This window comes from Canis lupus, chromosome 1, assembly GCF_003254725.2.
Source record: "Canis lupus dingo isolate Sandy chromosome 1, ASM325472v2, whole genome shotgun sequence".
Lineage (NCBI taxonomy): Eukaryota > Metazoa > Chordata > Mammalia > Carnivora > Canidae > Canis > Canis lupus.
This window is the reverse complement of record NC_064243.1, coordinates 43,080,559-43,106,135: the sequence shown is the minus strand read 5'-3', so window position 1 is coordinate 43,106,135 and position 25,577 is coordinate 43,080,559. Positions and strand designations below refer to the sequence as shown.

At 36.2% G+C, this 25,577-nt stretch overlaps 1 long non-coding RNA gene across 1 annotated transcript in view; it reads left to right on the top strand.

Annotated features, from left to right (window-relative positions):
* The first annotated feature begins 7,454 nt into the window (after nucleotides 1-7,454).
* The window catches only part of LOC112643793 (uncharacterized), a 90,792-nt gene continuing 72,669 nt past the window's right edge, over nucleotides 7,455-25,577 (top strand). The window contains exons 1-2 of the long non-coding RNA XR_007411109.1: nucleotides 7,455-7,590; nucleotides 22,489-22,634. This is a non-coding gene — a long non-coding RNA (uncharacterized LOC112643793). The remainder of the gene's footprint in view (nucleotides 7,591-22,488; nucleotides 22,635-25,577) is intronic.

Genomic DNA, 25,577 nt, shown 5'->3' with positions numbered 1-25,577 from the left:
ACTGTACAATGGGCAGTTTCTAAAAATAGAGATATAGCTTTTAAACTGACCTTGTGCTTTTTAACTCTGTGGTTTTTCTCTTTTTTTTTTAATAAAATAATTTTTATTGGTGTTCAATTTACCAACATACAGAATAACACCCAGTGCTCATCCCGTCAAGTGTCCCCCTCAGTGCCCGTCACCCACTCACCCCCACCCCCCGCCCTCCTTTGAACTTACTTTTTGTAAATGAAATCTAATGGGACAACTCTGCCTTCTTATTTCTTTAAACAGGTTAAAAAATATCTTCAATGCCTTTTTTAGTTGTTTTCAGTGGGCAAGAATATTTGAATTACTAGTTTACCATTTCCTGCTGGATAGATATCTGAGCTCAGATATGGTTTCAGTAATGTTTATATATTTGTTCTAATTTATTTTTTGAATCAATTTTATTAATATGTATTTCATTTGGTTTAAAATTCATTGTTATAAAAGGAGTCATGATTTGCCCTTCTAATTTTTTATGCTTTATCTACAGTTATTTTTTCTTTCTCAGTCTTGATATAATTTATTTCAGAATTCCTTTTGTCTTTATGAATCCTGTTGGAAAAAAAAATGAATCACCAATTTAAAATAATCAGCTTTTAACTTTTGGGGTGATTTTTCTTTGATTTCTATCTTAATTTTTGCTCTTCCTTGCAGTTTCCTTCCTTTTATGTTTTTCCATCTCTCTCCATGTCTCTTATGATTAACTTAAAAAAATCTCAAAGGATAAAGTGTTTGTTCCCAATATGAAAGTTGCATTATCTTGATATTTAGTTATATTCGAACATTGTAAAATTTTGTATGTGCAAGGATAGAATCCAGATATTGAGATTTATTTAGATCTGATTCTATATTCTTGAATGAAATAAATCAATTTCAATCTTTCTTTTTTTAACATACACAAAGAGGGCAATATATGTCCTTTTCAATATCTTATACATTGTAGGCCAAAAGTTTTAATATGTATTATTTTCATTGTTGTTTCATTCTAAGTATTTTCTTATTCTCATTATTATTTATTTTTAGACCTCACAAATTATTTGCCAATAAACATATTAACATTTCTTTTTTAAGTTTTTTTTTATAAATTTATTTTTTATTGGTATTCAATTTGCCAACATATAGAATAACACCCAGCGCTCATCCCGTCAAGTGCCCACCTCAGTGCCCATCACCCAGTCACCCCCACCCCTCAACTCACCTCCCCTTCCACCACCCCTAGTTCGTTTCCCAGAGTTAGGAGTCTTTCATGTTCTGTCTTTCTGATATTTCCCAGTCATTTTTTTCTCCTTTTCCCTTTATTCTCTTTCACTATTTTTTTTTTTATATTCCCCAAATGAATGAGACCATATAATGTTTGTCCTTCTCCAATTGACTTATTTCACTCAGCATAATACCCTCCAGTTCCATCCACGTCAAAGCAAATGGTGGGTATTTGTCGTTTCTAATGGCTGAGTAATATTCCATTGTATACATAGACATCTTTATCCATTCATCTTTCGATGAACACCGAGGCTCCTTCCACAGTTTGGCTATTTGTGGACATTGCTGCTATAAACATCGGGGTGCAGGTGTCCCGGCGTTTCACTGCATCTGTCTGTATCTTTGGGGTAAATCCCCAACAGTGCAATTGCTGGGTTGTAGGGCGGATCTATTTTAAACTCTTTGAGGAACCTCCAGGCAGTTTTCCAGAGTGGCTGCACCAGTTCACATTTCCACAGTGCAGAAGGGTTCCCCTTTTTCCACATCCTCTCCAACATTTGTGGTTTCCTGCTTTGTTAATTTTCCCCCATTCTCACTGGTGTGAGGTGGTATCTCATTGTGGTTTTGGTGTGAGGTGGTATCTCATTTGATTTGTATTTCCCTGATGGCAAGTGATGCAGAGCATTTTCCCATGTGTGTGTTGGCCATGTCTATGTCTTCCTCTGTGAGATTTCTGTTCATGTGTTTTGCCCATTTCATGATTGGATTGTTTGTTTCTTTGCTGTTGAGTTTAATAAGTTCTTTATAGATCTTGGAAATGAGCCCTTTATCTGACAGGTCATTTGCAAATATCTTCTCCCATTCTGTAGGTTGTCTTTGAGTTTTGTTGATGGTATCTTTTGTTGTGCAAAAGCTTCTTATCTTGATGAAGTCCCAATAGTTCATTCTTGCTTTTGTTTCTCTTGCCTACATGGATGAATCTTGCAAGAAGTTACTGTGGCCAAGTTAAAAAAGAGTGTTGCCTGTGTTCTCCTCTAGAATTTTGATGGAATCTTGTCTCACATTTAGATCTTTCATCCATTTTGCGTTTATCTTTGTGTATGGTGCAAGAGAGTGGGCTAGTTTCATTCTTCTGCATGTGGATGTTCAATTTTCCCAGCACCATTTATTGAAGAGACTGTCTTTTTTCCAGTGGATAGTCTTTCCTCCTTTGTCAAATATTAGTTGGCCATAAAGTTGAGGGTCCACTTCTGGATTCTCTATTGTGTTCCACTGATCTATGTGTCTGTTTTTGTGCCAGTACCACACTGTCTTGATGACCACAGCTTTGTAGTACAACCTGAAATCTGGCATTGTGATGCCCCCAGCTATGGTTTTCTTTTTTAAAATTCCCCTGGCTATTCGGGTCTTTTCTGATTCCACACAAATCTTAAAATAATTTGTTCTAACTCTCTGAAGAAAGTCCATGGTATTTTGATAGGGATTGCATTAAATGTGTAAATTGCCCTGGGTAACATTGACATTTTCACAATATTAATTCTGCCAATCCATGAGCATGGAATATTTTTCCATCTTTTTGTGTCTTCCTCAATTTCTTTCAGAAGCCTTCTATAGTTTTTGGGGTATAGATCTTTTACCCATATTAACATTTCTAAACGAATAGAATTTTGAGTCTACATTTTTTGCTCTTAATTTTTGCCCTTATTTTACAAGAAAATATAGTGAGAAGGTCAATATCTAAGATTGATTTTTTGAGATTTGCTTTGGGGACTAGTATGTAATCCAATTTTATAACTCATTTATATTCCTTGTGAGTCTTTTTTATTGTCAGTTGTTTCTATTTTTATCACCTCATGATTGACAGGATTAGAAGCAGGGTGTTAATTTCTCCTAATTCCAGCCTATTTCTGGTTTATCTTTATGCCTAGGATATAGGTTCCCTGACTCTATGAGTCCCAAACTACTTTGGCACATCCTGAACACCAACTATGGATCCTTAACTTTTTAACTTTGCCAAAATCTTTGGTCCGCTTCAACCTCTCAATAGCCTCTTCTGGAACCAGCAAGTAATACTGGAATCAAATCAGGAATGTTCAGATACTCATGATGCCCCAAAGCCCTTAGAAAATCTCAAAGGAAGGATGCTTGGGTCTGCTACCTTCTAATAGTTGAGAGTCTCTTGATGTTTAAATAAAGCTTATGGAATAGTTTTAAAAATATATGTCACTTCAAGAAAAGGTGGGAAATGTTGCTAGTAAGTATAAAATGCTATAAATGGAAATCTTACACATATATATTACCAATATTAGTTCTGATATATAATTCCAATATAGTTAAAATATATAGTTCTAATGACAATTCTTTAGAAAGACTCCTCCTCTAAGTCCCTGAGATATTATTATTAAAGATGTCTCTCCTTATTTTTTGAGTAAGTACAGGAAGACAGAAGGAGAGGGAGCCTGCCCTGAAGCCCCTGGAGAATGAATAAGGATGATGGAAACAGTGTGAAATGTCTGCCTGGGAGTCTGATGTCAAGAATCAAAAACCCAACAAAAACAATACTTCAAGTATTACCATAATCCACTGTATTGTATGATTCAATTAATATGTACACAAGAAGAATAGAACAAAAAACTGATTATCCAAGTGAATACCATAGTCTAGTTTGCCTTTAAAGTTAACCAAAAATTCTGTATAAACTACAATTCTTTGTCAGTAGTAACTTTCTCTTATTATTTTCCTACCATTTATTTAGTGTAGGGAAGTGGTAATTTCAAGACTTGGATTTGGAATTTAGGCTGGAGAAGGGGGTGAGAGACTGAACAGAACTTCTCTGTTTTGGTTTCAAGTATGTAGGCTTCCTTATATAGCAATCATGTACTTCCCACTTGGTCTTGTTAACTTAATGGATGTCTGGTTTTGGGGAATCAAGACTCAACTAAAGACAAATTGTGGTTTGTTTTCCTTTCATTTATTATCTGTTTCCTTGAGGTGAGTTGGGTGTGAATATTTTCACTTCAACTTAAAAAATAAACTGTCAATTGAATTAAATACTCTTTTTTCCTTAACCAGTATATTTCTCCTAGGTAGAAAAACCTTGTAGAGACATCAGGTTATTATCAAAAGGGTGCTTGTGGGAGCACCTGGCTGGCTCAATTGGTAGAGCATGTGACTCTTGGTCTCAGGGTTGTGAGTTCAGCCCTATGTTGGGCATAGAGCTTGGTTTAAAAAGGGGAGGGGGGTGTTTATGATTATTTTAAGTTTGGAATTCAGTTGTGAGGGCATGATTCATGCTCTTCCATTGTTGGAAGGTAGGGTGCCTTTTCCATGGACATGACTCAAAATACCTAATGGTCTAATCCTTATTGTTTGGACATTTTCCTATAATTCATGCAGCCTACCTCCTGAGCTAATTGGCATTATATATTACAGTTTGCCTCATGCTAATTCCCTTCCTATGGCTCTCTGTGGGGCTTCTGTCCCACTAGTTACACATGTACTTGGCAGCTCAAAGAGTGGATTATTTTTTCCATCACTCAGTATCTGGTTTATGTATGTTATGTGAAGATTTATTCCCCAATCCTAACCATAATTCATGATTAATTTAATTAAAAGCTTTATTCCTATGGACTCATTAATGAAAGCACTATGTGTCAAACATAACTTTCAGTGAATTGAATTGTTCTGAAAATAAGATGTTCTGCAGGTTTATATAAAAAGTCAGAGCAAAATGCTTTTTGCTTTCTCCACAGAATAGATGTAGAACGGAACTGTGAACAGTGGCATCAGCAAGTGAACAACTAGCTGAACAGTCATCACAGGACCAGAGGTTCTGACCGAATGCAATTGTTAATGTACTCTAATCTGATTAAGCCCCCTTCATGATTTTTCCAGATATACAACCATATATACCTGAAGTATCTGCCATGAGAATTTTTCTATTTTACTTTCAGAAATGAGAATAATTATGGCAACTAACATAATCAAGTGTGTTCTATGTTTTAGGCACTAGGTTAAGCCTTTACATGATGTAGACTCTTGAACCAAGTAATCCCCTTTTCCTCTCCAAAAAGCACTCCCTAAACCTGGCACTTTTTTGACTCTAATTTTAAAAATGTTTCTCTTGGGACTCACAGAGGCTAGGTAACTTAAGCCCAGATGTATCTGACTCCCATCACAGTATGCTTTGGTTTGACACCCTCCCACCAACTCTATCCATTTTGGGTACCCACGATCTTTGTATCCTGACCCCTCTTTTTTTCTGCCTTTCCATATAAAAAACTATCTGTATCTATCTAGAAGGGTTTATTTTGACAGTAAACATCACTACAAATTTAAGTCAAAGTGTCAGATCTTTGAAAAACCCCTATTTTTGGCCTTATCCTTAACTGAAGTAATAGATTTTGTGGAATAAATTTTGAAATTGATGGGAAGATATCTTAGGCACAGGAACCTTGCTTGATGCCTCTGAAACCGTAACCCACAGATGTCCTTCTCCTTTATCTATGACTAAGACTGACCTTTTTAGAGACCATTGATTTCTTTGCTCCCCACTCCTGGGGCTGTGAGTGCCATCTCAGATGCAAAAAGAAACAAAAAAGAACTCAGGCTACATATGACGTAGAAGTGAGTCATAGGAAGAAAATGATAACTTATCTATTCCCAGATGACAATTATATTTAGGATAAGCTACCTTTCATCAAAGGCAGGGTACAGATAGACTTATTTTTTATTACTTTTGCAAAATACTTTATAACGTACTTCAGAAATTTTTTATGATAGCTTTTTAACAAGATTTTAAGAGAAATAGACACATCAGACAGATAAAGTGATATTTTGAAATGTGTTTTAGCATCATGTAATTGGTTTCCATACTGATAATTTTCTTTCACTTATTTACACATAAGCAGTATGTGTTAATTTAGGAGAACTAGTGTCTATTTTTCATTTTTTCTGTAGTTCTCATTTTGTACCAAATCTATCTTATATTTTTAAGTGCTTTACCAGTTATTCTTTAAATTCACTCAAAGGGTAGTTAGTATAATCTTTTGCTGTGAGACACTATTGATTTAATAACTTTTATAGAGCAAAAGACTACCAGGTGGAAATAATTGATGACACTGAAATATTGAGCATATTATTAAAAGTGACAGATTTATTCAAGCAGATTGAATAATGCAAGCATGAATGAGATCTGCACACATTATTATGAGATAGTATAACTTTGAATAATTTAGACCTTAGTTATCATTAAAGTTGAAAGAAAAAGAAAATTATTTTAAAATCCTAGAATACTTTTTAAAGAGTATTTATTTATTTATTTATTTGACATAGAGATAGAGATAGCGAAGGATAATATGAGCAAGGAGAGAGGGAGAAAGAGAAGTAGATTTCCCGCTAAGCAGGGGGCCCAACGAAAGGTTTCATCCCAGGACCTTGGGATCATGACCTGAGCCGAAGGCAGATGCTTAACCAACTGAGCCACCCAGGTGCCCCAAACCCTAGAATACTCTCAATGAGGCTTTTTCTTATGATCATAATATAATATCAAATACATTAATTAAACACTTTCACTTTTTAAAATGTTCACTAAGATTACATAATTAATCGGGGCCCCTGGGTGACTCAGTGGTTGAGTGTCTGCCTTTGGCTCAGGTTGTGATTCCAGGGTCCTAAGAACGAATCCTGCATCAGGCTCCCCACAGGGAGTTTGCTTCTCCCCCTGCCTATGTCTCTGCCTCTCTCTGTGTCTCTCATGAATAAACAAAATCTTCTTTTTTTTTTTAAATCACATAATTAATCACAAGAGTCAGAATTGGAAAATAAGAAGTAGATAGACCAAATATTATCCACGGGCATCATGTAAAACAATACAAATATCTAATAATCTGCCAAAATGTGTTCTTTCCCTTCCTGAAATTTAGGTATATGTTTATTTTTAAGGTATACATTTCTAACTGTTAGAAATGACTACACATTTCTGTTTTAAAATGTTCTTGTCATTTTAAAATGGATTTAAAAGATGAAGACCATAAGAAGCTTTCATTTATAAGTACTAGAGTGTGCTGGTTTGATGGTTACCAGAAAGATTATGAATTTGATGCAAATAGACCTTCACAGAGTATTTGGCTTCAAACAGAAGGCTGTGGAAAAACTGGGCAGAATAGAACTTGGGAAGATGCAGCCGCAGTGATGTCACACATCAATCATTCATTCACGCCGGGGTGTATCTTATATAGGGTTCCAGATTCTGTTGGGCACAGGGGCCTCATTCATGAAGAAAGCAGCCAGAGGCCTTGCCTTTGTGGCACCTAGAGCACCAACCTGGTGGGGAAAACAGAGATGAAACAATAATAATCACAGGTAATGGATTTTATAGATCCTTATCCCCACCGTACCTGACCATGAGTAGATACCTCAGGAGACTTCCATAGACTGAATATTTGTGTCTCCTAAAATATGTATATTGGAATCTAATCCCCAGTGTGATGATATTTGGAGATGGGGCCTTTGTGAGGTCATTAGTCAGGAGGGCAGAGCCCTCATGAACAGGTTATTGCCCTTATAAAGTAGGTCCCAGGGAGCTTCCCTTTCACCATGTGAAAGAACAGTAAGATGGGGGCATCTGTGAACCAGGAAGCCGGCTCTCACCATACTCCAAATCTGCCAGCACCTTGATCTTGGACCTTCCAACTTCCAGAACTATGAGAAATAAATTTCTCTTTCTTACAAGCCATCTTGTCTATGGTATTTTTGTTATAACAGTCATAGCAGACCAAGATGGAGACCTAATCTAGCATAGGGGAGAGTCAAGAAAGGCTTTCCCTTCACCTGAGATTGAAGAGTGTATTAGAGCTAAGTAGATGGAAAAGAGAGAGGAAATATTCTCTAGACAGGCAGAGTATGTTCAAAGGTCAGAGGAAAGAAAGAAAGAGCATGTGGTAAGAGGAACTAAAAGAATGGTGAGGAGTAAGGCTGGGCACTCATTCTCTACTTACTGGCAGTTCTAATAAAACTGCATGTGGAGTACATTCAAATGCCACTGGTTATCTTTAACAGAAGGGTTTAAACAGGAAAATGGTGAGGTCACATTTGCTCTTTTGATACATTGCACTGACTGCTTTAGTATAGTAGATTCAATTTTTTATTGTTGTAAAAATGAGAATAAAAAGAAGCCAAAAGAACATACCAAAAAAATAATTTCTCTTCCAACAAGAAAAGATACCAAGAATGTATGTCTCTAGGATGATTAGAAGTTGGACTTAGCAGGGGCACCTGGGTGGCTCAGTTGGTTAAGCGTCCAATTCTTGATTTCAGCTCAGGTCATGATCTCAGGGTCCTGAGATCAAGCCCTGTGTGGGGCTCCTGGCTCAGTGGGGAGTCCACTTGAGGATTCTCTCTCCCTCCATCTGCCCCTCCCCTGCTCATGCTCTCTCTAAAATAAATAGGTAAATCTTTAAAAAAAGTTTGATTTAGCTTTTTATTTTTCACTTGAAGTGTTAGAATAGAGTTCAGAAAAACAACTGTAAATTGTATGAAATCAGTAATCATATCCTAAACTTAAAGCTTAATTTTGACATTCAATGCACAATGAGAACAAAGAAAGCTATAGTTGGATAAATCAGTGATTATTAACAGTTGATTATTTCTTTACTCCTTTAACAAATATTTATGTCTCCCCCTTATCTAACATTGTTCTAGGCATGGGATACACAGTGAACAAAAAGTGGTATCTGCCCTCATGGAATCTATAGACTATACATTCTAAATCCAGAGGTTAATTTAAAAATCTTAAACTCAGCTGTATAGCTTTGTTTATTGCCATGGCCTACTCAGCCTGCCTTTCTTCACAGTCCTAAAAGCTTTCACCACAGAGTTCATTTAACTTCCAATCCATGCCTGCATTCCCCTCTTCCTACCAGGTCAATCTTGCCATAGGTTACAGGAGTGACCCTTATGCTGGGCATTGAAGACCTCAGAGTCAGTAACTCTGGCTCAAGTATGCCTTGCTGTGGCTCTAGTTCTGTCCTTGGTACCATGAATCCTGTTGAAGGGATTCCCTGGTTTGTACTTGAAGGATTGGACCCTGAACCTCACACATTCTGCACAACCTTCTCAATGCCTTGGCCCTCTGTCAGTGGTCTGTCCTCCACCACTCAGATAGACACTGTGGGTGATAACAATGATGATAATGGTATCAGCAATGGTGGTGGCTGCAATAGCAATGATTTTTAAAAAGATTTATTTATTTACTTTAGGGGAGAGGGGAAGAGGAAGATGGGGAGAGAGTTTTAAGCAGACTCCACACTAAGCACAGAGCCTGATGTGGGTGGGGCTTGTTGAGGGGTTCAATCTCACCAGTCTGAGTTCATGACCTGAGCTGAAACCAAGAATTGGAGGCTTAACCGACAATGCCACCCAGGTGCCCTTGCAAGAGCAATTATAACACAAGCATATATTTATAACTGCTATTTCCTTCATTCATATCACTTGTCTCATGTCACTTTCAGTTTAACATTTTGTCCTTGTACACATATCTTAATATTAGTTCTGACTTCCAGGTTTATGGATACATTGTTCATCCTGAAGTAATTGTACTATAGGATCTAGTTCCTGACTGATATTAAACGATAACTTCAATTATTTTTTTCTTCTAATGGAAAGTTTGTTTTGTCTTAGCTTCAAGAACTTACAAAATATAAACATTTAAAAACTTTTTTAGTAGAAGTTGAAATAGTTATTTTTGTAATTTCACAGTCGCTGAGGTTTTAAAATGTTAGCACATTTTAGTTAGAAAATTAAATTAAGACTAAATAACTAACACCAATTCAGTATCAATTAATCTACTTTAGATATTTAGAAATTCATTAGTTGGGATGCCCGAGTAGCTCAACAGTTGAGCGTCTGCCTTTGGCTCAGAGCTTGATCCCAGAGTCCTGGGATCGAGTCCCACATTGGGCTCTGTGCATGGAGCCTGCTTCTCCCTCTGCCTCTGTCTCTGCCTCTCTCTGTCTGTGTTTCTTATGAATAAATAAATAAAATATTAAAAAAATAAAAACTTTAGAAATTCATTAGTTGATTAATTCAGTCCATAAGTACTTACTGGGCAATTTCTGTGTGACAGACACTAACTGGCTGTGTTCAGATGGTAGTCCCTTTGGTGAGGACTAAACATCCAACATTTCACTTGTGATGGACATACAAACCATGCACCATTGAGTTGAAGATTTATACAAGGCTTGTGGAAGTGATTTATACCATGTACTAAATGTTTCTAAATAGAAAATACAGTGTATTATATCTGAAAATAATTTCAAAAAGTATTAAGCCCCCCAAATTGCTACGTTGGGCTTCTGTATTTTTGCCATGTCCTTGTCCAAGGTACTGTTTCCTTTCTGTCCACACCATGATCTGTCACTCCTTTTCATCACTTAAAACATAATAATTTAAAATGTACTTGTAACAAACCAATCAATCAACAGTTGCATTCATTTACCATCCATTCTATGTATGGTGCTAATGAACTTGAGAGAGGTTTGGAATTCCCCTTCTACACATTCTAGGCCAAGAGCCATCCTGTGTTGTGTGTTTGGGGAGAGAAAAGGTTTAAGACATGGTGTTTTGATTTTCAGGAGCTTATAGACAAATTTGAGGGATATAAGTAATATGTATGGAATAACAAATAGTACACATGTATTTAAATGCTGAATTTTGAACTATCCTGAAATTCCAGGAAGAGGAAAACTCACAGGGACTTGATTTGGATGGAAGATGTTGGGTGACCAGGAGTGAGAAGGATGCAGATCAGGGAAGAAATATGATGTGGTCTGGAATTTGAAGGATGGGCACTGTTTTGGGAAGAGGACATTCTCTGGGCAAGAGACAGAAGAGTATGAGAGCAGAGGAGAAAGGAGTAAGAAATATATTTATAGGAATGACAACCTTAGAGTGTAGCACACTATTGGAGAAAATGTATTGTGAGTTTATTGAAAATTAAGTTGGATACTTTAAAGTCAAATTATGAAAGACTCAAAACCAAGCAAATGGTTTAGGTAGATGCAGAGAAAGTGAGGCAGGTTAATATAGATGGCTGTGTTCAAACAAGGTGGATCATGCAGTGGTAGTCCAAATAAACAGAACCAGGAAGACTGGGTTTGGGAGGCATTTATTCTCTTGTATCAATCTGCTCAGAAATCCTTTGTACCCACACCCTCTATGTCAACAAAGAAAAAAGAACAAAGAAACCAGTAAGACATCATTAAGTAATAATCAGGTGTTAAGATGCAGCAGTGACTGTCTTTTTTGAGTAATGGAAAGATTTCTCTCTCTGCCTTATACACTTTATATCCATAAATCTTCAGATTCTGGTCACTTAAAAAGTGTTACACAATAAAGACTCTGACAAAAAGATAAAAAGCAGGACGGATGTTTATTTCCAGAAAAAAAAAAGTGAGATAAATGAAGTATCATTCTCAGAAAACCCTTCATGCTTTTCTAGGCAACCTATTTAGTATCAGAAAGAATATGACTAATGTCAGAGGTCTTATTACCACATGACATTCTTTTTACATGTGGAGTGAACAACTTTCTAACCATATTCATGAAATGAGACTTTAATCTCTTTTGGATTCTTTAAGAGGCTATGCTTCAGAGGTGATGTGGGGTCTGGCATGCCATGAACAACTCTATAATGTCAAATGCCATTGATTGGATTTGTGCAGTCCAGATGTCAGACACCACTCAGCAAATTGAACGTAATATTGTTGAAACTCATGACAAAGAAGGAAGGACAAAAGGGGATTAATTGTCAATTAGGATCTGAAGAAAACATTCGTTTATGGTTACTCACATTTTAAAGGTTATTTAGCTACATTTTAAAAGTCTGGAAACATTAAGTCATCCTTATTTCTTTTCAAAAAGGATGAAAATAGGAAATTACAACTATAAGGAATATAACTTTAATTTAATATTTCGACATGCATGTGTACTGTAGTAATAAAATTCCAACTTTTACTAGAAAAAAATGAAGAAAATAAATTGTCATTGGCCATCAGTGAGCCTCCTTTGTGTATTAAATGATGATTCATATGCATTCAACACTGGTCACAACATTATTCATATAATGACTGCTTTTCCAAGCTTCTAAATTCTAATGCAAGGTAGAAAACTTGAATAGGATTCAGGGGAGAACCAGAGATCTGCATTGTTAGAATATTAATACATAAATCCCAAAAGAGGAGACTAAAGAAACTAAAGTTATTTAATCTGGGAAAAAAATTTTTTTAAATATGTGATATCTTCTTTAAGAACAGAATAAGAAAAAAAAAAAAACCAAAATGCTAGCTAAAAGATAAGGATTTTGACATAGGTATCAGAAAAACAACAACAAATACCTTCCTTACAAGTAATTCAACTAGACAGTTAAAATGTTATCCTTTTAGGATGGAATCATGTTCATCCATTCATTCACTCATTCGTTCATTCAAAAGTATTTACTGAGCAGCAACTAATGTACAAGATACACAAGATCCCTTGTTTCTTAGATCTTACATTATAGGAGGAGGAATAGACAGCAAATAAACCAATATGTCAAGAGTTTCAGGTATTAAGAAGTGTTATGAGGAGAACAAAATAAAGCAACGGGAAAGAAAGTGGCCACATTGGGAGTTTACACTTCAGATTGGTGAGTTAGGGATGTCTCTTTGGAGGTGGCAACATTGGCACTAGAACTTGATGAGAGGGAAACAGACATGCAGAATCTCGGAGAAAAGCATCGTCGTAGGTGGGGCGAATGGCAAATGCAAAGGCCCCAAAGTGGACTTGAACCCAGGAGACTCATGGGAGGCAGAAGGCCTGTGAGTGCAGAGAACAGGTGAGGAGGAGGAGGGGAAGAAACAGTCAGAAGGTCGAGGCCCATTCTGCAGGTTCTGGGCTACTCCAAGCCCAGCAGGAAGCTATGGAGTGACTTTGAATGGGATAGAGAAGTAGGATAGATAGGTTTTTCAGTTTTCTTCACCACCATGATTTGACAATAGCAACCCAAATGCTGGTGGTTTTTTGTTTTGTTTTGTTTTAATTGTTCTCTTCCATAGAAAAGAGATTATTCTAAATTTAGATGCAGAATCATTTAGTTTTCCAACTAACTTCAATATCTTAAAAACAAGGTCTTAGTCTATTAAAGAAATGTGTCTGAAAAGACTACAGGGATCTGGTTATCTTGGGAGCCTATTGAAATCTCATCCTTTCTAAATACCATGCCAAGACAGCATTCTCACTCTATTCCCATTGCTTTAAAATAAGAAAGAATATAAAATAAAAAAGGGTATGAAAATTGCCTTTATGAATAAATACTAACCATTAAATTAAGTAAAACTACTCTGTTTTATTTTGTTTCCTAGCTTCATGGTATTGAATCCATACCTCCTGTGTAGGAAAGTATGGATACAAAATAATAATTTACTGTTTATTAAAGTAGAAAAAGAAGGGAGTTAGCAAATATTACTACTTCTATCACTTGTATACTACCTAGAACTTCACATTAAATAGCCTGAAAGAGTGACTCTCCTGAGGTCTCAGACAGACTATGGACTAGAACTTGGAATCCTGAATTTTGGGTTACCTTCTATAACTTTCTAGAGTAAGTTAAACCTAGCACCTGAATAAAGACTTTCTATATAAGACAGCTTTTAAAATTTCATGAAAACTTTGGCTTTTAGTTCCATAAGAGTCTTATTACCAAAATGATAGTTTGTGTTTTTTAATCATAGGAAATCGGGTACCTAGATGGCTCAGTATGTTAAGCGACCAACTCTTGATTTTGGCTCAGATCATGATCTGAGGGTGATGCAGCCCTGCCTTGGGCTCCATACTCAACCATGAATCTGTCTGAGATTCTCTCTCTCTCCTTCTGCCCCTCCTGCTAAACACATATTCTCTCTCTCTCTATCAAATAAATAATTTTTTTAAAAAAACATAGGAAATAGATTTGTGCCTCTCCCCCTGACTTCGCTTTCATTTATCTAAATGACACTTATTTCAAAGCCTCCTTTTGGGTGCTTGATGAGATTCAGTTAAAGGACAAACAATGTGATCACATTCACTACCGTTCTTCTAAGTTATCAAACTCTGAGGAAGTAAGTACAGGAAAGTTGGGGCCAATTAACAGATTCCTGGTGTGGTAAATTATTTCTTTCTCACTATTCTTTAAACTTTTGTCATACTCACCATTTCCATTCCAGTGCTTATAATAGTCATTTATACATAGTAGATTTTCAGCACATTTTGTTGAGCAAATGAATATATGCTGACAGGTAGTATTCTTTATGAAATTCTTTGTTATAAAAATACTATAGGCTCTTATCTTCTCCTAGAGGCATGGCAAGAAAATATTTATTCTATTTTAATGTAAAAAGGTACTGACATTCTTTGTGATATCTGACTTAAAATGGCTGTTTATAGAACTTACTACCAAAAAGGACTTGAGGAAGCTTAACAGTAATTCAATGAAGGAAATCAGTCAATCAGTCAAAATGTACTGGTGTATCTTCTGTGTGCCTGGCACAGCAGGATGTGATGGGGATGCCAGAATGGATGTGGTGTGTTCTCTACACCCAAGAAGCTCATTGCCTAATGGAGGCTAGCAATTAACTATAACTCATGGGAGTCAGTACAGCAGAGGTAATCTGAACAAAGTGCTCTAATGCAATAAAAAAAGACAAATGCAGTAAAACCACAAAATCATTACCATTCTGATAAAAGAATAAGAGTCCTGCACTGGGTGGTTACAGATTAAAACACACACACACACACACACACACACACACACACACACACACATCCCTGGGCTAATAAAACACTGGTATAAATGATTAAGGGGAATCATAAGACTTTCTTAGAATTATTTTATGGCACTAAATTTATCATGCTTGTCTTTATATGAGTGCAATGCATAACAAAGCTGGCAGTGCTTCTATAGTTATACAATTTAATGTATAGGCTTTTAAAAATAGTATATTTTTCTAAAATCAATATGACAATAATTGATGATAAAATCATGTAGTATACCTCCATGAATACATTCCTACAGGAAATAAAAAAGTATAGTCAGGCTGAGAGTTTTTTGGTTATCTGATTTTGTATGAGAGTTTAATCTAGAAGTTATAGATAAGTAAAGAGCACATTCCACATCCCAGTTGGACAGACTAATTGTATCCACTTTCATCACCTGCCAGGGACTCCCACCTCCAAGTATGACACATAGCATGTATCCTGTCTTCCTATAAATGCCCAGCAGCATCAGCAATTTCTTCTGCAGAGGCTGACTCCTCAAGCTCTCCACTAATCTAAAAGAAAAGGCTTTAAAGCAGAAATTAGGTTTCTTGCAAGTAAGATTTTGACGGCACTAGACTGATAATGAGTGTCAGGGTTTAAGAGGTCTGAGGACTAACCCAAAGAAGATTTGCCTACACAACTAAATTCGGTAGTGTGCTTTGGACAAGGTTGCATGAGAGGGGAAAGTGCCTCTCAGCGGGAAGCTGTCCAGAGCTCACAGAAGGGGCCACCATCTAGGGGAGAGGGAGAAAAGGGGACTTTTGGAGGGTGAGGGAATCAGAGAAAGGACTTGGTGCTTTTAGGCGATAGCCCTAAGCACTATGGGATGTCCCAGGGTCAAGAGGGTTGTAGTGATGTGGGGTCTTATATCACAAGGCTAGATCTTCATGGCCAGCAGATGCCTGGTGAAGTTTTGCAGTGTTATAAAATAGAAAGGTTCTAAATGGCTCAAAATCTGCTTTTCCCCCTGCCATTTGAAAAACAATGAATGTGTAAGTTTGTGTTTTGGTGCTTTATGAACTTTTGAACTAACAGGTCGCAGCCTGTAGTGAAGATACAAACAATCGGAAGGCTAGTACACAGAGGCCATCTTTGACTCATTTATATAACAATGATTAAAAAAAAAAATTAGGGTGGGAAGGGCAGAGGGAGAGGGAGAGAGAAAATCTTAAGCAGGCTCCACACCCAGCGAGGAGCCCAAGGCTAGGGCTCAATCTCACAACCCTGAGATCATGACTTAAGCTGTTATCTAGAATCAGACCTTAACCAACTGAGCCACCCAGGCACACCTCTTTTTTATTTTATTTTATTTTTTTATAAGAACCAACCTCAGAAATCGTTCCATTACTTAGAAGTAGCAATAAACAGGAGTTTATGAAAGTTGTGGAAAATAGTTATTATCTAAGGTTAAGAATTTGAAATGGCATAAGAGGAAGATATATTCTGCAGAGCTTTTTATTTATTTTTTATTTTTTTATTTTTATTTTTTATCTACGATAGTCACACACACAGAGAGAGAGAGGCAGAGACACAGGCAGAGGGAGAAGCAGGCTCCATGCACCTGAAGCCCAACGTGGGATTCGATCCCGGGTCTCCAGGATCGCGCCCTGGGCCAAAGGCAGGTGCCAGACCGCTGCGCCACACTGGGATCCCTGCAGAGCTTTTTAATAACTAATACAGATCACATGATACGCAAGTTGGATGAAATACAGTGTGATGCATCTTATAAGTCACTTATACTCAGTTAATTAAATTATTTGTGGAGTCAAGAGGCCAGATCTGTTTGTGACTATGGAAATACACAACAAAGTTGCTTGTCTTCTGATTTAACCTCCTCTCAAGATTCTTTACACTCCCCCCCATACTAATAGAGCCAATGAATAAACAATTATGACTTGTGACTTCATCCTGTCTGGGCTAGATAAATGGCAGTAAAAGCTAAACTTTCCTTTGCTCTTTTAAAAGAATTTACATGTATGTTTCCATGTTTATATTCAAACAATATTTGGTTTTAAAAACTATTTAATAAGTAATTGATCAACATAGTTCATACAAATTTTACAGAGCTTCAAAAAATAATTTTCTATAAAATGTTTGGGGTAAACATTTAGTAAGTGTTGAAAGGTTTTATTATGATAAGTGTTTATCAACTATACTTTCATATGTAAGCAAGTCTAAATAATTTATTTTCAATGGTCTTAATTTGTATGTTCTTATTACTTTAAAAAGATTTTATTTACTTATTTGAGAGAGAGAGAGGGAGTAAGAGAGAGAGAGAAAGAAGGAGAGAGCACAAGTTAGGGAAGAAGCAGAGGCAGAGAGAGAGAAGCCGACTCCCCACTGAGCAGAGAGCCCAAGGCAGGGCTCCATCCCAAGACCCTGGGATCACAACCCAAGCCAAAGGCAGATGCTTAACTGTCTGAGCCACTCAGGTGCCCCATTAATTTGTATATTCTTAATAGCTTATTTTTAGTTCTTGACTTAATATAAAACACATTACTATACTTTAAAAATTCCATTTTTGAGTTCTAACCTGATTTTTTTTAATGCTATGATAAACTATTTATCTTTTCAAATATTGAGAATTATAATGAATCTGGTAATATCATAATATCATTTTTATTTAGAGAATGCAAATTATTCCTTTTGATATTTGAAAACATTCAAATTCAAAATCTAATAATTTAACAAGGAAGGTATGTCATTTTTTAATTGTTGTTGAAAAGCCAATGAAGGCAGGTATAATCTAGTTGGAAGAAAAGATGTCTATATTAGAAATAATCTAAAACAAACATACCGAGATACATGTCCAATATTGTGTATACAAAAGCTTGAGGTATTCAAAACAAAGGAAAAAATCTAAGACATCTTCTGTTCTAAAACAAAAACCTGGGATGCCTGGGTGGCTTAGTGTTTGAGTGTTTGCCTTTGGCTCAGGGCGTGATCCCGGGGTCCTGGGATTGAGTCCCACCTGGGGCTCCCCATGGGGAGCCCTATTTCTCCCTCTGCCTATGTCTCTGCCTCTCTCTCTGTCTCTCATGAATCAATAAGAAAAATTTTTTTAAGAAAAATTTTTTAAAAACCAAACAAACCAAAATCAAAACAAAACAAAAACCTGATATAGCTGTATTAAAATCAGCCAAAATAAAATTTAAGACAAAGAATCATTTGAGATGAGAGTTATGTCATAATCTATCATAATACTAGAAGATTCAATATGTGAGGAAGACAATTATTTTAAAATCAAATTCATCTACTAACATATTTTCTAGCAAACATTGACAAAATTATAAGGAAAACTGGCAAAATCCACATTTATAATAGGAAGTTTAATGTATTTTTCATCAGTGATTGAAAAAGTCTTAAAAAAAAGATAAAGATAAAACACAATTAACAAAGTTGACACCATGGACACTGCACCTAAAAACTACAGAATATATATATAATTTTTAAGTACACATGGCATATTTATAGAACTATTGGTCCATAAAGCAAATTTCAACAAATTTTAAAAGTCTGAAATTGCATAATTATGTTCTAACTCACCAGAGTGCAACTAATTTAGACATCAATAATAAAATAATTACAAAAGCCCATTTGTTTCAAAATTTGAAAATACATTTGTACATAGTCCATTAGATGTGATTTTGATCTAAAAGGTAACAAAGACCACCTATCAGCTAATGCAATATTCAAGGGGAAGTATTTAGCCTTCACTGTTTCTGCTAGAAAAGAAGGAAAGTTGGGACGCCTGGGTGGCTCAGCGGTTGAGCATCTGCCTTCAGCTCAGGCCACGATCCCGGATCTGGGAATCGAGTCCCACGTCGCGCTCCCTGCGAGGAGCCTGCGTCTCCTTCTGTCTATGTCTCTGCCTCTCTCTCTCTCTCATAAATGAATAAATAAAATCTTTAGGGGGGGGGGGAGAAGGAAAGCTGAAACATAATGAGTTAACCGTGTCAAAAAATTAGCAAAATATTTCTGTCTCCTCAGCAAGAACAGTGAGTGTGTGAGTTCTGTGCTCAATAATTGGCTCTTAGACACAAATCTTCAGAGGTCACAGTCCTGTTCTCAAGGTTCTGCATCCCTCAGGGATCAGTGTCCTGTGTTGCCTATTGACCAATGTTCAAAAGCACTTGTGTTATATACTTTGTCCAGTCGTCTATTTGTTTAGTGTTTAAGGGTAAATACAAACTTTATGACTGCATAATTATTGGAAACGGAAGTATTCCACAGTCTGAATATTTAAACTTTCAAATAGCAGTTAGCTCTTGAGTTCGTAGTCTAACAGAGTTTTATAAAACCCTTATTCTGAAATTCTGAATATTTATTGATTTTGAATAGCTTTCAAAATCAATAGGGTAAGGGTAGGTGGTTCTATGATGGTTGGTATTTCCATGTTAAAAAAATATAGATGTCTGTTTTCTCTGTACCAGCTATTCTGGGAATTCTATACACATACTTAGAATTGGTTATTCACATAACATCTGCCTACTACAAAAACTGATTCTTGTTGAAAGGAGTAATGCTGGAAGGTAGGGAGGAATATTGAATCTCCTTTTATTATAAATTGATGATTCTTTATTGTATGAGAAGCCGTTGTATGCTTTTAAATCTTATGATATATTATTACTTTAGCATAGAACATAATCATTGTATGTGGATGTGAAAACTTCCTTTTTCACAGAAGTTTTCAGATATCTAAAGTTTTTCATTGGTTGAAAAATTTGCTGCCTTTTTTTTTTTTTTTTTTTTTTTTGATCTTAGAGAAACAGCTTTGAAGATTTGGGAATGCCTTTTATCTTTCAAATAAATTCCAGGTTGAGCCCATTTACTACCTATTGTGGGCTGCAGATAGCCATAGAAATACCCTATACATTCTGTGTTCTTCATGAATAATAACTTTTTTTAGAAAGAGAGAATTGGTGGAGGAGGGCAGCGGGAGATGGAGAAAGATAATCCCAAGCAGGCTTCATGCCCAATGCGGGGCTCCATGTCATGACCTTGAGATCATTACCTGAGCCAAAATCAATAGTCAGCTTAACTGACTGAACCACCCAGGCTCCCAGGAACAATAACTGTTATTTGATATGCACATAACTCTAGAGAAATGTTGCATAATTCATCTATATTATTGTCAGGGGAAAAGCAAGCCAAGAATGAAAATTTTTGCAGATACCTCTCAATAACTTCAGATCAGTCAACTATCATCTGTGGTGCGGGTTCTGAGGCAAAGTAACATCTCCCCTTTGAATGAAGAAATTATGGTGAAGGAAAAAGAATTTTCCATAAGATATGTGAAGGAGCAATGTGTTTTTAGAAGAAAGGAGAGGCATAAGGCAGGAAATAATAGATGCTGACTAGGAAAAGAAAAGGAAGACACAAAACAAAATAAATAAAAACTAGCACAAATGAACAACCCTCCCCCCAAGATATCATGAATTCAGAGATAGCAAAATAGAATTTGTAAATAGAGGTATGAGTCAAATTTTCAAAAATTTAAGCAATAGAGACAAATTTAAACAATATGATTAAATCATAAACACATGCAAATAAATATGATTCTCTTATATATCTAGATATAACATATACATAGATATATCTATAATCTATAGTACTTTATATCTATATACTTATAACTATATATAATTTATAGAATGAAATATTTTAAATTTTATTAGAGAACTCTCTGCTTAATTATAAAACCTATTTGAAAAAAAAAACACTATAAAACTCTTCTGAGGGTCATTAAAGGACCCTTAAATATCTGGAGAAACACACATCATGTTTTAAAACATCAATTTAATCCAGTTAATATATAGATAGAATGTAATTACTCAAATCCAAGTAGAATTTTCCTTTGGTTTGTGACATTTTTTTTTTTTATTCTGATAGAGAAAACGCACACTTGCAAGTAGAGAGGGGAGGGACAGAGGGAGAGGGAAAGAGAGAGAATCCCAAGCAGGCTCCATGCCTAGCGTGGACCCCAATGCAGGGCTTGATATCACCACCTGTAGACCACCACCCAAGACAAAATCAAGAGATGGACACTTAACCAACTGAGCCATCCAGATGTCCCATGGTTTGTAACATTTAATGTATTTGATAAAAGAAGTGACAAAAATCACTGCTGTAACAGGGTACATTACAAATTATCTAGGATTATCTATTCAGCACCACTGATATATCCATTTATATGTCTAGAATTTAATTATTATAATTTTAAAGCATTCTTTTAGAGCTCTTGTTTTTCAATTCCAACATTTCAAAGCTATTCTGCTACTTGTTCCAGACGAATTTTTAGAATCATTGTGTCAAGTTCCATATTAATCATTGAAATATTAAAATTTCAGTAATTATATGTTAAACAGATGAAAGAAAATCACATTTTCTAGATCTTCCAATCCATGATCATAGGAGATCTCCTTCTATTCAGTGAGATGACTAAAGACAACCTCTTGATACAATTTTGTAATTTTTTTTCCACTTTTTAGCAGTCCTTTATAGCTTGTTAGATTATATCCATGATTTGATATATTCTCATTGTTAAAATAAGTGGGACATTGTATAGGACATATTGGTGAGATCTAGAAGAGCTATAAATTTTGTAATAGTAATAATAGCTGTTATGTTTTGAATAATTTTCATGAGGTAAATATAAGACATGAGGTAGAGTATCAGAGCTTTAGAAGTATTAACCCTATGAAATAAAAACTTACAGTTCTCCCTTTACATATGAAGGAACTAAAGGGAGAAGAGAGAATAAACTTTCTTGGAGTTTCTATCTCTATACATCACTACTTATCTTTTTTTACATGTTTTTATTTTTTTCCCTTTGGGTCCTTAACATATTAATCATAGTTGCTTTATTTTTTATTTAATTATTTTTTAAGTAGGCTCCACACCTAGCATGGAGCCCAGCACTGGGTCTGAACTCACGACCATGAAAACAGGACCTGAGCTGAGATCAAAAGTCAGATGCTTAACTGACTAAGCCACCCAAGTGCCCCTATTCATAATTACTTTAAATTCCTTGTCTGATAGATCTAAAATCTCTGCCATATTTGAATCTGGTTCTGACTCTTGGTCTGTTTCTCCAGACTGTGTTCTTTGCCTTTTTATCATGCTTTGTAATTTTTTGTTGAAAGCTGGACATGATGTAGTAGGCCAAAGGAACTGAGATAAGTAGGCCTTTAATGAGAGGCTTTTTTTTTTTTTTTTAGATCTTTTAAAATTTATTTTGAGAAAGAGAGACAGCAGAGCATAGGGGAGGGGTAGAAGGAGAAGCAGACTCCTGCAGACCAGGGAGCCCAATGTAGGACTCAATCCCAGGACCTCAATATCATGAGTTTTTATATTTATCAGTGTTTTTTTTTAAGATTTATTTATTTATTTATTTATTTATTTATTTATTTATTTATTTATTTATGACAGACAGAGAGAGGCAGAGACACAGGAGGAGGGAGAAGCAGGCTCCATGTCGGGAGCCTGACACGGGACTTGATTCCGGGACTCCAGGATCGCGCCCTGGCCCAAAGGCAGGCGCTAAACTGCTGAGCCACCCAGGGATCCCCCTCAGCGTGAGTTTTTATGTTTATCTGGCTAGAACTTAGGTTGCATTTACTGTTTGTTGTGGCTATTGGTGTCAGAAGCTAAAATTTCCTCTGGTGTTCTTGTTTTTGCCTCCTTTGTTGTCTTGGGTTTCCCTAGAGACTTTTTCTTACATAGGCTCTGAGCTTTGAAGTTCTTTCAGTTGTCATCCCATTATTATGCAGGTGCCATATTGATTTGGTGATAAAATGGGGTGGGCATTAGGGAAGCATTCTATAGGTCTATGATTAGGTCTCAGTTTTTTAGTGAACTTGTGACTCTGGGCTATGCCTTTTACAAATGCTTCTCAGCTTTCCACCTCTTCCTACATTTCAACTGAGACAGGATGGATGGAAGGGACTAGACTTGGACACTTTCCTTCCACCATGTTGGTGAGGCTTCATTAAAATAATTTCCTTGGAGGGCACTCTGTTAAGGAGAAGAGAATGCTCTGGGCATTATTTAAAAATGATTAACTTTTCTTTTCCACCTGCTGGAAACTTACAGGGGGATTTTCTTCCAATTTTCATAAGGAGAATCCATTGGAGCTCCTGGAGGCAACACTCATGAAAGGGTGGAGACCCTATTACAACAGGCCACTGGGAGTCTTTAGTCCTCAAGCTAGTCCATACTATCCCTCCGGCAATCTGTCCACCACAGTGTAGTATTTCTGCTATTGGCTCTAGCAGCTGCTGCCACTCTAGGTAATCTGCGAAACTGCGTTCATCTGTCTAGCTTTCAGGACAGTGGCCTTCCCTATGACTTCAATCCTCTCATGGATATAAGAAAAGAGTTTTTAAAAAGGTTTTTAAAATATTGTTTTTCATTCCATGCTTTTTTTGTTGGAAGGGAGTGAGACCCCCAGGCTATCTACATGCCAGAATGGAAATCAGAAATCTCCAGCAATAAACTTTTTACATGTTGCAGTGCTGAAAATTGACCACACTGGTTTCCAATTCAGGAAGAAGCTCAGAATCTACATACTAAACTATTGTGTATATGTAAATAAATCTTCCAGTTCATTGAGAGGTCTGGATGCCCAGTATTTCCTTATATTTTCTCCAACTTACTCTTGTTACTTTTAGCCAGAATAACGTAAATAAATATAAGGCTACCTCTGAGAAAAGCTTCTCTATATTCTGTAGGTTTTGTTTGCAGGGTCTTGTGTATGTTTCTTTTTAAATGTAGATAAATTGTCTTTTGTTATTTAGGTGAAAATTGCTGTTTCTAGTATTCTTGTGTATACTTTATCCAATATTTCCACTCTCAGGTATCTATAACTGTGTCTTTCATAGTTTTGCCCCCACTTTTTAATGTTCTTAAAGAGCATATTTCCTTGTTTTCCTGATCACTGATTTCACTTTTGCAAGATACCCTGTAAACATTATAGCTTTACTTTTTCTCTTACAGTTTGGATTTTCTGAAATTCCCTTCTTCAGGTCACTCTTCATTTTTTGATCTCACATTGTCTTCTTATGATTTCCTGCTTCTGTTTCAGTGCATTTTTCTTGAGCTTACCTAGGAAATATTTTCTAAAATGTTCCCCTGGTTCTTACTGAAAACTGTATTTAGGGATACTTTTCGCTGTGTTTTTAGGAAACATAAAGAGGTAAGACTTTTTTCTGTCTACAGCACTAAGATCTGCCCAGTGCTTGGCTCAGCTTCAAAATGAAGTGCGAGAAATGTCCTTGGTTTTCTCACCACCCTCGAGTGCTGGCCCAGCTTCTTACTCAGATCTGTAACAGAATTGCAGGTTGCTTATGTAAATTAAAGATTTTCAACTTTTAGTGGATATTCATCTAGTGTGACTAACATGCTATCTTATATACCTTTACTTTGGGGTCACTCTACTGCTCTAGAGAATCAGCTAGAATGCTGGCTCTTTTTGTTAAGAGTGATGCATTTGATTATTTTATTTTCCTATGTGGTTACCTCTGTTTTCATCCATGTAACTTGTCTATGTATACATTCCAAGAAGCAAGGTATAACCACCTACCACATCATATTCTGCATAAGTCATGGACTAGGGGTTGTAGGTCTAAAATAAATCTTTAAAAGATTTTATTTATTTATTTATATTTATTTATTTAATAGACAGAGAGTGTATGCCCATGCATGTGTGAGTGGGGAGAGGCACAGAGGGGGAAAGAATCTCAAGCAGACTCCACACTGAGCTTGGAGCCCAACACAAGTTTCTATCTCATGACCCTGAGATCATGACCTGAATCAAACCAAGAGACAGCTGTTTAACCGACTGTGCCATCCAGGTGCCCCTAAAATTTTTTTGAAAAATAAGATATGAAGATAGAAATAGGGGTGGAGAGTGAGAGGGCATAGATCTGCCCTCCTGGAGAAAGAATCCTCTTGAGGTTGGATGCCTATTTTCTGATTAGGTTTGATAATGGAGAGAATAAAATGGAGTAAGCACTGCTAGGAGGATTATTTAAAAGAGCCAGGAGGACATTGGAGAAATGGGGCTTATGCATGTCTTCTGTCTCAAATTCTCAAAATTTGTGCTAAATTCAGCTAAAAGTCAAGGCATCTGCTATGTGTTAAAATGGACATTAAAGAACTTAGCACCCATCACTAGCCCTAGCAACCAGTCACATATACATAGATTAGTGTAATTATAACTAAACCAACCCCAATCCCATTTTGTTCACAGCGTGATTGTAAATTCCTGTTTTCCATTTTAAAAAATTCTAACTTCTTTTGTCTCTCCAGAGCACACTTTCAATTTTGGTCAACCTGTGTCTCCCAGATTGCAATCCCTAAGACCCCAAACAAATTCACACATTTTATTTTGCAGTTTCGTCTTTGGTTGGCTGACAGGTTTTGTTTGCAAGTTATTGGTAAAGTCTCAGAAGCACAGCTTCACAGAAATACATGTCAGTTTAACTGAAACTAAGGATAATCTTTTCTCAAGGTGTTTC